Source organism: Syzygium oleosum, unplaced genomic scaffold (genome assembly GCF_021117445.2).
Source record: "Syzygium oleosum isolate NSW1041296 unplaced genomic scaffold, Sole_v2.1 Sole_v2.24, whole genome shotgun sequence".
Taxonomy (NCBI): domain Eukaryota; kingdom Viridiplantae; phylum Streptophyta; class Magnoliopsida; order Myrtales; family Myrtaceae; genus Syzygium; species Syzygium oleosum.
The window spans coordinates 272,845-285,085 of NW_026607508.1; the positions used below are offsets into that span (position 1 = coordinate 272,845).

The 12,241-nt window shown below is 48.1% G+C and overlaps 2 protein-coding genes and 1 long non-coding RNA gene across 4 annotated transcripts in view; 2 read left to right on the forward strand and 1 right to left on the reverse strand.

Annotated features, from left to right (window-relative positions):
• The window catches only part of LOC115691156 (tRNA-specific adenosine deaminase TAD2-like), an 83,920-nt gene that overhangs the window by 37,307 nt on the left and 34,372 nt on the right, over positions 1 to 12,241 (forward strand). The window lies entirely within an intron of this gene.
• Positions 1 to 12,241, reverse strand: part of LOC130134854 (uncharacterized) — a 65,119-nt gene that overhangs the window by 12,568 nt on the left and 40,310 nt on the right. The gene's annotated exons all lie outside the window — the stretch shown is intronic.
• Positions 1 to 12,241, forward strand: part of LOC130134852 (disease resistance protein RUN1-like) — a 39,978-nt gene that overhangs the window by 807 nt on the left and 26,930 nt on the right. The gene's annotated exons all lie outside the window — the stretch shown is intronic.

The window sequence follows — 12,241 nt, forward strand, 5'->3', positions numbered from 1 at the left end:
ATTTTGCTTCTATGGTTGTCACATGACTTGACACGTTACATCGTTTTGTTACGTGGCCCACGCCCACACTCACCATGTGGCACTTTCCTATGCTTCTATGATTGTCACATGGCATGACATGTGGTATAGTTTTGTCACATGCTGCACATTCGCATATTCACCACGTGACCCTTCACTTAGATTTTGGGATTGCCAATTGCATGATACGCAGCATCATTTTATCCCAAACTAATTTTCATCTACAAATAGAGAGTAGATTTGGGTGAGGAGTACCGGTATGAGATGTTTTATTAAACGAAAATTAGATTTTGATAAATGTGTCATAATCGTACCAGTGTAGGATTTTCGTAAGACGAAAATTAATAAGGGGTAAATCTGCATGTCGATTTGGGATTTTAATGATACTTATTCTAATCTTTTCTAATAATTGTTACCCCAATTTTACTTGTGAACTTTTTTTATATGGTGTGTCTATATATTATTCAATTCTTTCAAATAATATCTAAAATGTCAAATGATAAGGTTAACTCTGAGTTACTAAAATGTACATATATATGTAAGTATGTATGTATAATTACTGGTAAAGTTTCTAAGTGTTTAGTAACTTCTCAATGCGATATTTAATACTCACAAAATCACTTCATAGTAACTTTGAATGAAAAGTTAATTAATAAGTTAAGAAATTCACTCAGAAACCTGAATAGTAGGCTCCGTGTTGTCTGATGTACCGAAGCTCCTTGCTTCCTTCCACACGAAGAGTGTTGTGGCCTAAGGATATGTAATAAGGGCATATTCAGTGTTCACCCGGTCAATATAGATTATATAACAGTTGAGGATACGTAATTGTGACATGTTCTTTCCCCTGATAAACCCAACCTCCCCCATGTGTTGTGGAGGCAATTTTATAACCCTCAATCTAGCTAAGTGTCACGCCCCGCACTCCTCGGCGCGCCACATCCCTCGCAAAGGTCGATTCGTGTGCGACGTCCCAGGACGCGTCGCCGACCCAACACCCAACACAGAGATTTAAAGCACATGCGGAAGTAATTAAAACCACCCGTACATTAAAATACACCTGACCAAGGATAGCCATACAACAACCAGCACGGATAAATATACCCTTGCTTTGACATTGGGAAACATATATAATATTCATATACAGCCCACACTCAAAAGTCAAAAGCGGGTACGTGGCTCGGCGATCAAACACTATATCTAGCCGGGGCTCCTCCCAAAACATTTCAATACGCCTGGCATCCTCAAGGCTGGGGGTCTGAAAAATTGGGTTTCAACAACAGTGAGAATAAATCTCAGCGAGTAATTCCCTAAACCTAAATTAGGCTAAAGTGCACCTCCTGACGAGTACTAAATCAACACACCAAGCAAATAATAATTGACTTAGGCCCTCGGGCCCAAATCCAACACTCACCTTGCCCTGCAGGTTAGGTACTTACAGTTCAAGCATAAAACATAGGACCCAATCGCAGCACACGTACACATCATTTGATCACAACGCATGTCATGCTTATGTTCGTGCTCACACGCGTGCTCACGCCTCATCAATGCATTTTCGCACGCTTGCACTCTAGCATACTTGCCATTTATCAATTTCTCCTCCGACCCGCGTTAAACGCATCAGGTCCGACCCGCGTAAAACGCATCAGGTCTATCACTATCCAACACTTCCTAGCCCGCGTAAACGCATCAGGCCCAGTGTCTCTAGCCCGCGTAAACGCATCAGGCGCAACACCGATCTCCATATACGGACCGAACCCGCGTAAACGCATCAGGTTGGCCGTCTTCCGGCAATCCGGGCATCGTCCCGTGTTAAACGCCTCAGGACGGGTTCACTACCCCGCGTAAAACGCATCAGGGTTTATTGTGATCACACATTCACAAGCACCAATTTTCATCTGAACCCCGCGTTAAACGCATCAGGGCATTTTAGGTGATCACAATGCACATGTCACTCGAGCACACTTGTAAATGCACATGCCGTGCCAATGCTCGTGATGCAAACTCATGGCCATAAACTTCACACTCGGGCATTCACTTGCACCTCACCACTTACTCAAATCACGATGCAATCATGCGCACTTGCACCACGCATATTCAATTTCATAAATCAACATGCCCAATCAGACAATCAATTCAAATCAGCCATGGCATCAACTTGACACACAATCCATGCACAATCCACACAACCGGGATAACAAGAACCCTCGGATTCGAGGCCCGCCAAGCTATTCCATTCTTAGTCCCGCTAAACAAGCAACATGGCATCCTAAAATCAATCTCAACAAGGCTCATTTAGCTAGTCAATTGATCAATGCGATCATTCCCGGTAATTGCACAATTAAACTTCAAATTGATCACGCCTCGCCTAAATCAAATCCTGTCGTGGCCAGCCACTATACCGCAATGTCTGGGCCAATAAATATCTTCAAAATGCCCCATTAAACTCCCCAAACCATCATTCTAATCAGCCACCACAAAGATCAAATGAGGCGCGCACTAAAATCCATATTTAAAGCCCGAACTTACTCCAAACTTGGACCGCTCCGAACCAATCTGTCCAGCCATCTCACGGCACCTCGCGGGTCACTAAATCTCAACTAAATTGTCGCACTAAGTCCGTAAAATAGCCACCAAGACAGCCACCATTCGGTCTCCCAATTTCACCCGCTAAATCCACAATTCCGTCCAAATCACGGCACCTATGCCTCGCCACATCACAGCACACTATAGTCCACTAAACCTCAATTAAATCATCATTCTCGGTCACCAAACGGGCCACAAAATCAGCCCCTAGCGGCCTCCACTCGGTCCTCAATTTGCACCCGCCAAATTCACATTTTCGCCCAAATTAAGGCGCCTATGCCCAGCCACCGCACAGCACTATACGGGCCACCAAACCTCAATTAAATTATCACACTAAGCCCGTAAAATAGCCACAAGATCAGCCACAACACGGGTTATTAATTTCATTTCCCCAAGTCCACCATTTTGTCCAAATCCCGACACCTACGCTTCGCCACATCACAACACTATACCAGTCACTAAACCTCGACCAAATAATCATCCTTGGTCACCAAAAACGCCACAAAATCAGCCCCTAACAGCAGCCACCATTTAGCCCCTAATTACCCTAATTAACCCCTAAAACCCGTCTAGAAATGCAAATTGGCCTAATTAGGGTTTAGGGTCAAACTCACCGGGTGTCCTAAGCTTCAAACCGTGCCGAACACGCGGCAATGGCGGCTGGACAGCGGCGACGCCTCGCTGGAACAGTAACTGCAGCGGCGGTTCCGGCGAACGGCGCGAGTCTAGCGGAGGGGTGGCTGGTCGCGGCGGTCGGGGAGAGAGAGAGGACGGATGGTGAGGCCGGGTGAGGCGTGGGATGGTGGTTCCGGCGACGGCCCGGGGCGGCGGCGGCTCCTCCGGTGAGGTGCTCCCACGGCCAAACAAGAGAAAAGAGGGGGAGTGATGGCTGTGGGTGGAAGGCACGGCCGAGAGAAGGGAACGGCGGCCCACGGTCGGCGCGACGCACGGCCGAGCTGGCCGGCGACGGCGCGCACGCCGGGCCGAGGCGGAGGGCAGCAGCGACGGCTTGCTGTCACGCGCGCGTGAGGGAGAGAAAGGGAACGGTCGGGGCGGCGGCTGGTGGTCAACGCGACGGTGGTCGGGCTTGCTGGCGGCGACGACTGGCGGAGTAGCGTCGGGTGGAGGCGGAGGGCGGCCGAGCGGCGGACGGCGACTGGGCAGAACGGAGTAGAACTAGTCGCGGGCGAAGAAGGAGGAAGAAGAAGAAGAACAGAGGAAGAAAGGAAAAAGAAAGAAAGAAAAGAAAAGAAGAGAGAGAGAGAGAGAGTAGGTGGGGTGGGTGTTGAGGGACGTCCGAGAGAGGGAAACGTGGACGAGGGGGACGGGCGTGGGAGAGAGAGAGAGAGAGAGAGAGGGAGAGAGAGAGAGAAATAAAAGAAATTAAACTTCATTCAAATATTAATCGCGATCCGATGGCCCAAATTAAAAACCGAAAGTGGTCTACCGGTCCAAAATAAGCCTCGCACATAAAAAGGGACAAAGGCCAAATTAATTAGACCAAATCATAACGAGGGAGGTCTACTAGTCCAAATTTGCACCTGATCAAAAACTCCCCTTTTTCCATCATTCCTGACAATCTCAACGTTGGCCCCGACCATATCGACACCGTCCAATTTATTTCGTCCCGACACTCCCGAAAATCGACTGCGAAGTCTGGGGTCTAAATAACGGCCAAATTTGATCGAGTGCGATTCTAGCGAAATCTCTAATTTAAAATGATAACCGGGAGTGATCAGTTCCCGGGCGAGATTTTACTATAAGCACACTGACAAATTACGCGTTTTATAAATCCCAAAAATGGGCCGAAATTCGGGATGTCACAACTCTTCCCCCCTTACAAAAATTTCGTCCTCGAAATTTACAATCCAACCCAGTTATCCAAACAAATGGGGGTACTGGTGTCGCATCAGCTCCTCACTTTCCCACGTCGCACTTTCAATCCCATGGTGATTCCAAATTACCTTGGCTATCGAAATTTCTTGTTTCACAACACTCTCTCTATTCTATCTTTGATCCTATCTGCCTTTTCCACGTACGACACCCTGTCGTCCACGTCCATTACTTCATGATTCAGCTCATGGGTCGGGTCTGGTTCATACTTCCTTAACATCGACACGTGGAAGATGATATGAATTTGTGACAATTTCGATGGTAAGGCTAGGCAGTATGCTAACGATCCAATCCTTTCCAAAATCTCATATGGGTCTACATATCTTGGACTTAGTTTCCCTTTCTTGTCAAACCGAGATAGTCCTCTCATCGGCGATACCTCGAGAGAAACGTGATCCCCTACTTGAAACTCCAAAGGCCTACGTCTCCGGTCCACATAGTTCTTTTGACGGCTCTGAGCAGTTCTCAACCTTTCCCGGATAACCTTTACTGTTTCCACCGATTGCCGAATAAACTCTGGACCCGTTATACTTCTTTCCCCCACTTCATCCCAACACAATGGTGTTCTGCACACCCTGCCATATAGTGCCTCAAACGGTGCCATCCTGACACTCTGCTGAAAACTGTTATTGTAGGCAAATTCCACCAAATGTAACTGTTCTTCCCACTTGTCTTGAAAAATCTAACTCATATGCTATCAGCATGTCTTCCAAAGTCTGAATAGTCCTCTCAAACTGGCCATCCGTCTACGGATGATAGGCCGTACTGAATTGCAACTTAGTCCCCATGGTCGATTGCAGACTTTTCCAAAAATTCGCAGTAAATCGGGGATCACGGCCTGAAGTGATTGACACCGGTACCCCATGAAGACGAACAACTTGTCGTACATATAACTCTGCCAGCCTTTCTAACTTGAAGTCCTTTCGCACCGCCAGGAAGTGCGCTGACTTGGTCAACCTATCCACTATCACCCATATAGAGTCGTGTCCCCTCTGGCTTCTTGGCAGTCCCGTTACAAAATCCATTGTAATGTACTTCCATTTCCATTATGGGATTCCCAACGGCTGCAACATTTCCCCCCCCCCAGGTTTACAACGATGTGCCTTCACTTATTGGCACGTCAAACACTTGGCCACATGTTTGGCCACGTCCACTTTCATTCCATTCCACCAGTAGTGCTGTCGGAGATTCTGGTACATCTTAGTGCTGTCCGGGTGAATGCTATAATTGCTCCTGTGAGCCTCCGACAAAATCTCTTCCTTAAGTCCCGAAATCATCAGGCACGCACAATTGTTCTCGAAACTTAAGAATTCCATCCTCGGACACTTAGAAGTCCGGTTTCCTCTTAGTGTCATCCATCCCTAGGATCTTCTGAATCTCATGGTCCGTAGACTGCAACGCCTTAATCTTGGCTTGCACTTCCGGTTCAATCCTTAATGTCGCCATCAGACTAGAGAGGTGTCCTACCTCGAACTTAAATTCTGAATGCCGCGATCCCTCCAATAAAATCCACTCTTTGACCAACAATTGCGCGATGCTCGATTTCCGACTCAAGGCATCCGCTACCCGGTTGGCCTTCCCGGGGTGATACAATATGTCGCAATCATAGTCCTTCAGCAATTCTATCCAGCGCCTTTGCCTCATATTCAATTCCTTCTGCGAAAATAAGTACTTGAGGCTCTGATGGTCCGTGTAGATCTGGAACCTTTCTCCACACAGGTAGTGCCTCCAAATCTTAAGCGCGAAAATAATGGCGGCCAGTTCCAAGTCGTGGGTCGGGTAGTTCATCTCATGAGGCCTTAACTGTCGCGATGCATAAGCAACTACCCTGCCATGTTGCATTAGCACGCATCCCAATCCTTCGAGCAAAGCGTCACTGTAAATCTCATACCCGCCCGGTCCTGAGGGATTCGTCAACACTGGCACCATCGTCAACCTCTGCTTCAGCTCCTGAAAACTCTCTTCGCACTTTTCGGTCCATTCAAACTTAGTCTCCTTCTTAAGTAACCTCATCAATGGAGTGGCTATCGCTGAGAATCCTTCCACAAATCGTCGATAATACCCTGTCAGTCCTAGGAAGCTTCGCACCTCAGTAACTATTGTCGGTCTCGGCCAATCCATCACTGCTTCAATCTTTGCCGGATCCACGGAGATTCCTTCTCCGGAAATTATATGTCCGAGAAACGCTACCTGATTCAGCCAAAATTCGCACTTGCTAAACTTAACATACAGTGCATGCTCTCTTAGCATCCTTAAAACCTTTTTCCAAGTGTGCCTCATGTTCCTCGGGACTCTTTGAATACACTAGGGTATCATCGATGAAGACAATGACGAACTGATCTAAGAATTCCTTGGATACTCGGTTCATTAAGTCCATAAAGGCTGCAGGGGCGTTCGTCAGTCCAAACGGCATCACTGTAAACTCGTAGTGCCCATACCTCGTCCTAAATGCCAACTTCGGCACGTCCTCCTTATTGATCCTCAATTGGTGGTAACCAATCCTCAAGTCGATCTTAGAAAACATCAATGCCCCTTGTAACTGATCAAACAGGTCATCAATCCTTAGTAACGGGTATTTATTCTTAATGGTTACCTAATTCAGCTGTCTGTAGCCAATGTACAACCTTGACGATCTGTCCTTCCTCTTCACAAATAAAACTGGTGCTCCCCATGGAGACGCTCTCGGTCGGATAAAACCTTTGTCTAGCAATTCTTGCATCTGAACCTTAAGTTCTTTCAACTCTGACAGCGACATCCTATAGAGCGGCTTCGAGATTGGCTCAGTCCCTAGGGTTAATTCAACCACAAACTCCACTTCCCTTTCAGGTGGCAATCCCAGCAATCCCTAAGGAAAGACATCGGGAAAATTACACATCTCGTTTATGTCCTTTAGCCTTGGTTCCTCAACCGACTAGTTAGCCACCAAATCATTATCTTTCTATACTTCAAGGCCAAGCTCAATCCATCCAATTCCAATCCAACAGTCTCCCAAAAACGAATCACATCGGTCCTTTACAAAATCTGAAATTTCTAAGCAACACTCATCCTTCCAAACCCGTCCAAGAATATCATCAGTAATCCATAAATCCTTAGACCGATTGTGCCTATTCGCCATAAAATTAATTATAAGTCTTTTGTGACCACTCAAGCGATAACTTCAAATTCCTCTCCTATTGCACCCGATATCACCTCGTAACGCATACCGACTTTCACGGCACATCCTTCGCTTCCTTCTCAGCCAAAACATATATTTTTCCTTAGGTCCTTAGCCGATTCTGATTAATCTTCAGGGCAGCTCTCGCTTAATGTCCTACCTGCGATCACTGTGATTGCATCAGTGGTCTAATCTATCGGTTCAGCAATTTCTTACTTGATGACCTTGCTGTCCACATCCACAACATGCTTCACTTATACCTTGACAATGACTATTCTTATGTCTCTTTCCATAAGACCGACATACGGCGTCGAAGTAGTAGTTTGGCTCTCTAAGGTTCTTCCTTACCGGAGGGACAAGTCTCATATTCTCTGTCATAGACCTTTTTCCCAAGTTCCTATTGTCCCTAACCGGCGTGTACCATGGTCCCGAAACGGCAGCCATTTCACTCATATCCATTTCACCCATCGAGTCCTCTCACACAGCTCATTGAAATCCCTTAAGACTCGAGAGCACTAACTGATTGCCAAGTTCCGATTTCAATCCATCCCTGAACCTCTTTGTCCTATCCACATGGTCCTTGACCATCCTTGGTGCGTACTTAGGTATTCTTACAAACTTGACCTCGTATTGATCGACTGACATCCAGGAGGAACTCTGTCTTTTTCTGTTCTTGTGCACTCTCCGAAAATTACTTCCCATTGAAGTCCCATACCAAAGCATCCCCCAACACTGCGAAGCCTTTTTCCAACCCTTATATCCAAAGTGATGTAGCCTCGGAGTCACTTTTCCCATCAAACTGCGGAGGTTTCAATTTCGAAAATTGCTCAACTAGCTATTGCGTCTGTTTGACTGCATTAACTTACTCTCAATCTTGGTTCCCATCATTCCCATTAAAATTCCAACCTCCTCATGTGTCTTCAGAATTCCATCCACTCTGAGATCCTCTGCAACTCCAGCTTGCGGACTTACACGACCTCGACCTCGACCGCTCAAACTCACAGGGTCACACCACTCACTTGCCTGCTATAATTCCATTCAGGAATTAGAGACCTAAACCAAGCTAAACCGGTCTAAGGTCCTAGGCAGGTATACACAACAGCAGTCAAGCAACCAGCATGCGGCCTTACACAAACAGCACAACATCTCACCCAAGGAGATTCGCGTACTTACCTCGGGTCCTGCCGCACCTGCACTTTACGATCAACTAAAACAAGCACTCAATCAAACACAAGCAGTCAGGAGGTACACATAGCACACGAGGTCACCCTACTGGCTACCCAAGGTCACCGCTCCTTATCACTCCAAGCTTCGACCTAATTGGACCGAGCTGACCTTGCTCTGATACCAAATCAAACGGGGATGTCACGCCCCGCACTCCTCGGCGCGCCACATCCCTCGCAAAGGTCGATTCGTGTGCGACGTCCCAGGACGCGTCGCCGACCCAACACCCAACACAGAGATTTAAAGCACATGCGGAAGTAATTAAAACCACCCGTACATTAAAATACACCTGACCAAGGATAGCCATACAACAACCAGCACGGATAAATATACCCTTGCTTTGACATTGGGAAACATATATAATATTCATATACAGCCCACACTCAAAAGTCAAAAGCGGGTACGTGGCTCGGCGATCAAACACTATATCTAGCCGGGGCTCCTCCCAAAACATTTCAATACGCCTGGCATCCTCAAGGCTGGGGGTCTGAAAAATTGGGTTTCAACAACAGTGAGAATAAATCTCAGCGAGTAATTCCCTAAACCTAAATTAGGCTAAAGTGCACCTCCTGACGAGTACTAAATCAACACACCAAGCAAATAATAATTGACTTAGGCCCTCGGGCCCAAATCCAACACTCACCTTGCCCTGCAGGTTAGGCACTTACAGTTCAAGCATAAAACATAGGACCCAATCGCAGCACACGTACACATCATTTGATCACAACGCATGTCATGCTTATGTTCGTGCTCACACGCGTGCTCAAGCCTCATCAATGCATTTTCGCACGCTTGCACTCTAGCATACTTGCCATTTATCAATTTCTCCTCCGACCCGCGTTAAACGCATCAGGTCCGACCCGCGTAAAACGCATCAGGTCTATCACTATCCAACACTTCCTAGCCCGCGTAAACGCATCAGGCCCAGTGTCTCTAGCCCGCGTAAACGCATCAGGCGCAACACCGATCTCCATATACGGACCGAACCCGCGTAAACGCATCAGGTTGGCCGTCTTCCGGCAATCCGGGCATCGTCCCGCGTTAAACGCCTCAGGACGGGTTCACTACCCCGCGTAAAACGCATCAGGGTTTATTGTGATCACACATTCACAAGCACCAATTTTCATCTGAACCCCGCGTTAAACGCATCAGGGCATTTTAGGTGATCACAATGCATATGTCACTCGAGCACACTTGTAAATGCACATGCCGTGCCAATGCTCGTGATGCAAACTCATGGCCATAAACTTCACACTCGGGCATTCACTTGCACCGCACCACTTACTCAAATCACGATGCAATCATGCGCACTTGCACCACGCATATTCAATTTCATAAATCAACAAGCCCAATCAGACAATCAATTCAAATCAGCCATGGCATCAACTTGACACACAATCGATGCACAATCCACATAACCGGGATAACAAGAACCCTCGCATTCGAGGCCCGCCAAGCTATTCCATTCTTAGTCCCGCTAAACAAGCAACATGGCATCCTAAAATTAATCTCAACAAGGCTCATTTAGCTAGTCAATTGATCAATGCGATCATTCCCGGTAATTGCACAATTAAACTTCAAATTGATCACGCCTCGCCTAAATCAAATCCTGTCGTGGCCAGCCACTATACCGCAATGTCTGGGCCAATAAATATCTTCAAAATGCCCCATTAAACTCCCCAAACCATCATTCTAATCAGCCACCACAAAGATCAAATGAGGCGCGCACTAAAATCCATATTTAAAGCCCGAACTTACTCCAAACTTGGACCGCTCCGAACCAATCTGTCCAGCCATCTCACGGCACCTCGCGGGTCACTAAATCTCAACTAAATTGTCGCACTAAGTCCGTAAAATAGCCACCAAGACAGCCACCATTCGGTCTCCCAATTTCACCCGCTAAATCCACAATTCCGTCCAAATCACGGCACCTATGCCTCGCCACATCACAGCACACTATAGTCCACTAAACCTCAATTAAATCATCATTCTCGGTCACCAAACGGGCCACAAAATCAGCCCCTAGCGGCCTCCACTCGGTCCTCAATTTGCACCCGCCAAATTCACATTTTCGCCCAAATTAAGGCGCCTATGCCCAGCCACCGCACAGCACTATACGGGCCACCAAACCTCAATTAAATTATCACACTAAGCCCGTAAAATAGCCACAAGATCAGCCACAACACGGGTTATTAATTTCATTTCCCCAAGTCCACCATTTTGTCCAAATCCCGACACCTACGCTTCGCCACATCACAACACTATACCAGTCACTAAACCTCGACCAAATAATCATCCTTGGTCACCAAAAACGCCACAAAATCAGCCCCTAACAGCAGCCACCATTTAGCCCCTAATTACCCTAATTAACCCCTAAAACCCGTCTAGAAATGCAAATTGGCCTAATTAGGGTTTAGGGTCAAACTCACCGGGTGTCCTAAGCTTCAAACCGTGCCGAACACGCGGCAATGGCGGCTGGACAGCGGCGACGCCGCTGGAACAAGAATCGCAGCGGCGGTTCCGGCGAACGGCGCGAGTCTAGGCGGAGGGGTGGCTGGTCGCGGCGGTCGGGAGAGAGAGAGAGGACGGACTGGTGAGGCTGGTGAGGCGTGGGATGGTGGTTCCCGGCGACGGCTCCGGCGGCGGCGGCGGCTCCTCCGGTGAGGTGCTCCCCACGGCCAAACAAGAGAAAGAGAGGGGGAGTGATGGCCGTGGGTGGAAGGCCGCCGGCCGAGAGAGGGAACGGCGGCCCACGGTCGGCGCGACGCACGGTCGAGCTGGCGGCGACGGCGCGGCACGCCTGTGCCGAGGCGGAGGGCGCTAGCCGACGGCTTGCCGTCACGCGCGCGTGAGGGAGAGAAAGGGAACGGCCGGGGCGGCGGCCGGTGGTCCAACGCGACGGTGGTCGGGCTTGCTGGCGGCGGCGACTGGTGGAGTAGCGTCGGGCGGAGGCGGAGGGCGGCCGAGCGGCGGACGGCGACTGGGCAGAACGGAGTAGAACCAGTCGCGGGCGAAGAAGGAGGAAGAAGAAGAAGAACAGAGGAAGAAAGGAAAAAGAAAGAAAGAAAAGAAAAGAAGAGAGAGAGAGAGAGAGTAGGTGGGGTGGTGTTGAGGGACGTCCGCAGAGAGGGGAAACGTGACCGGAGGGGACGGGCTTGCAGAGGAGAGAGAGAGAGAGAGAGAGAGAGAGGGAGAGAGAGAGAGAAATAAAAGAAATTAAACTTCATTCAAATATTAATCGCGATCCGATGGCCCAAATTAAAAATCGAAAGTGGTCTACCGGTCCAAAATAAGCCTCGCACATAAAAAGGGACAAAGGCCAAATTAATTAGACCAAATCATAACGAGGGAGGTCTACTAGTCCAAATT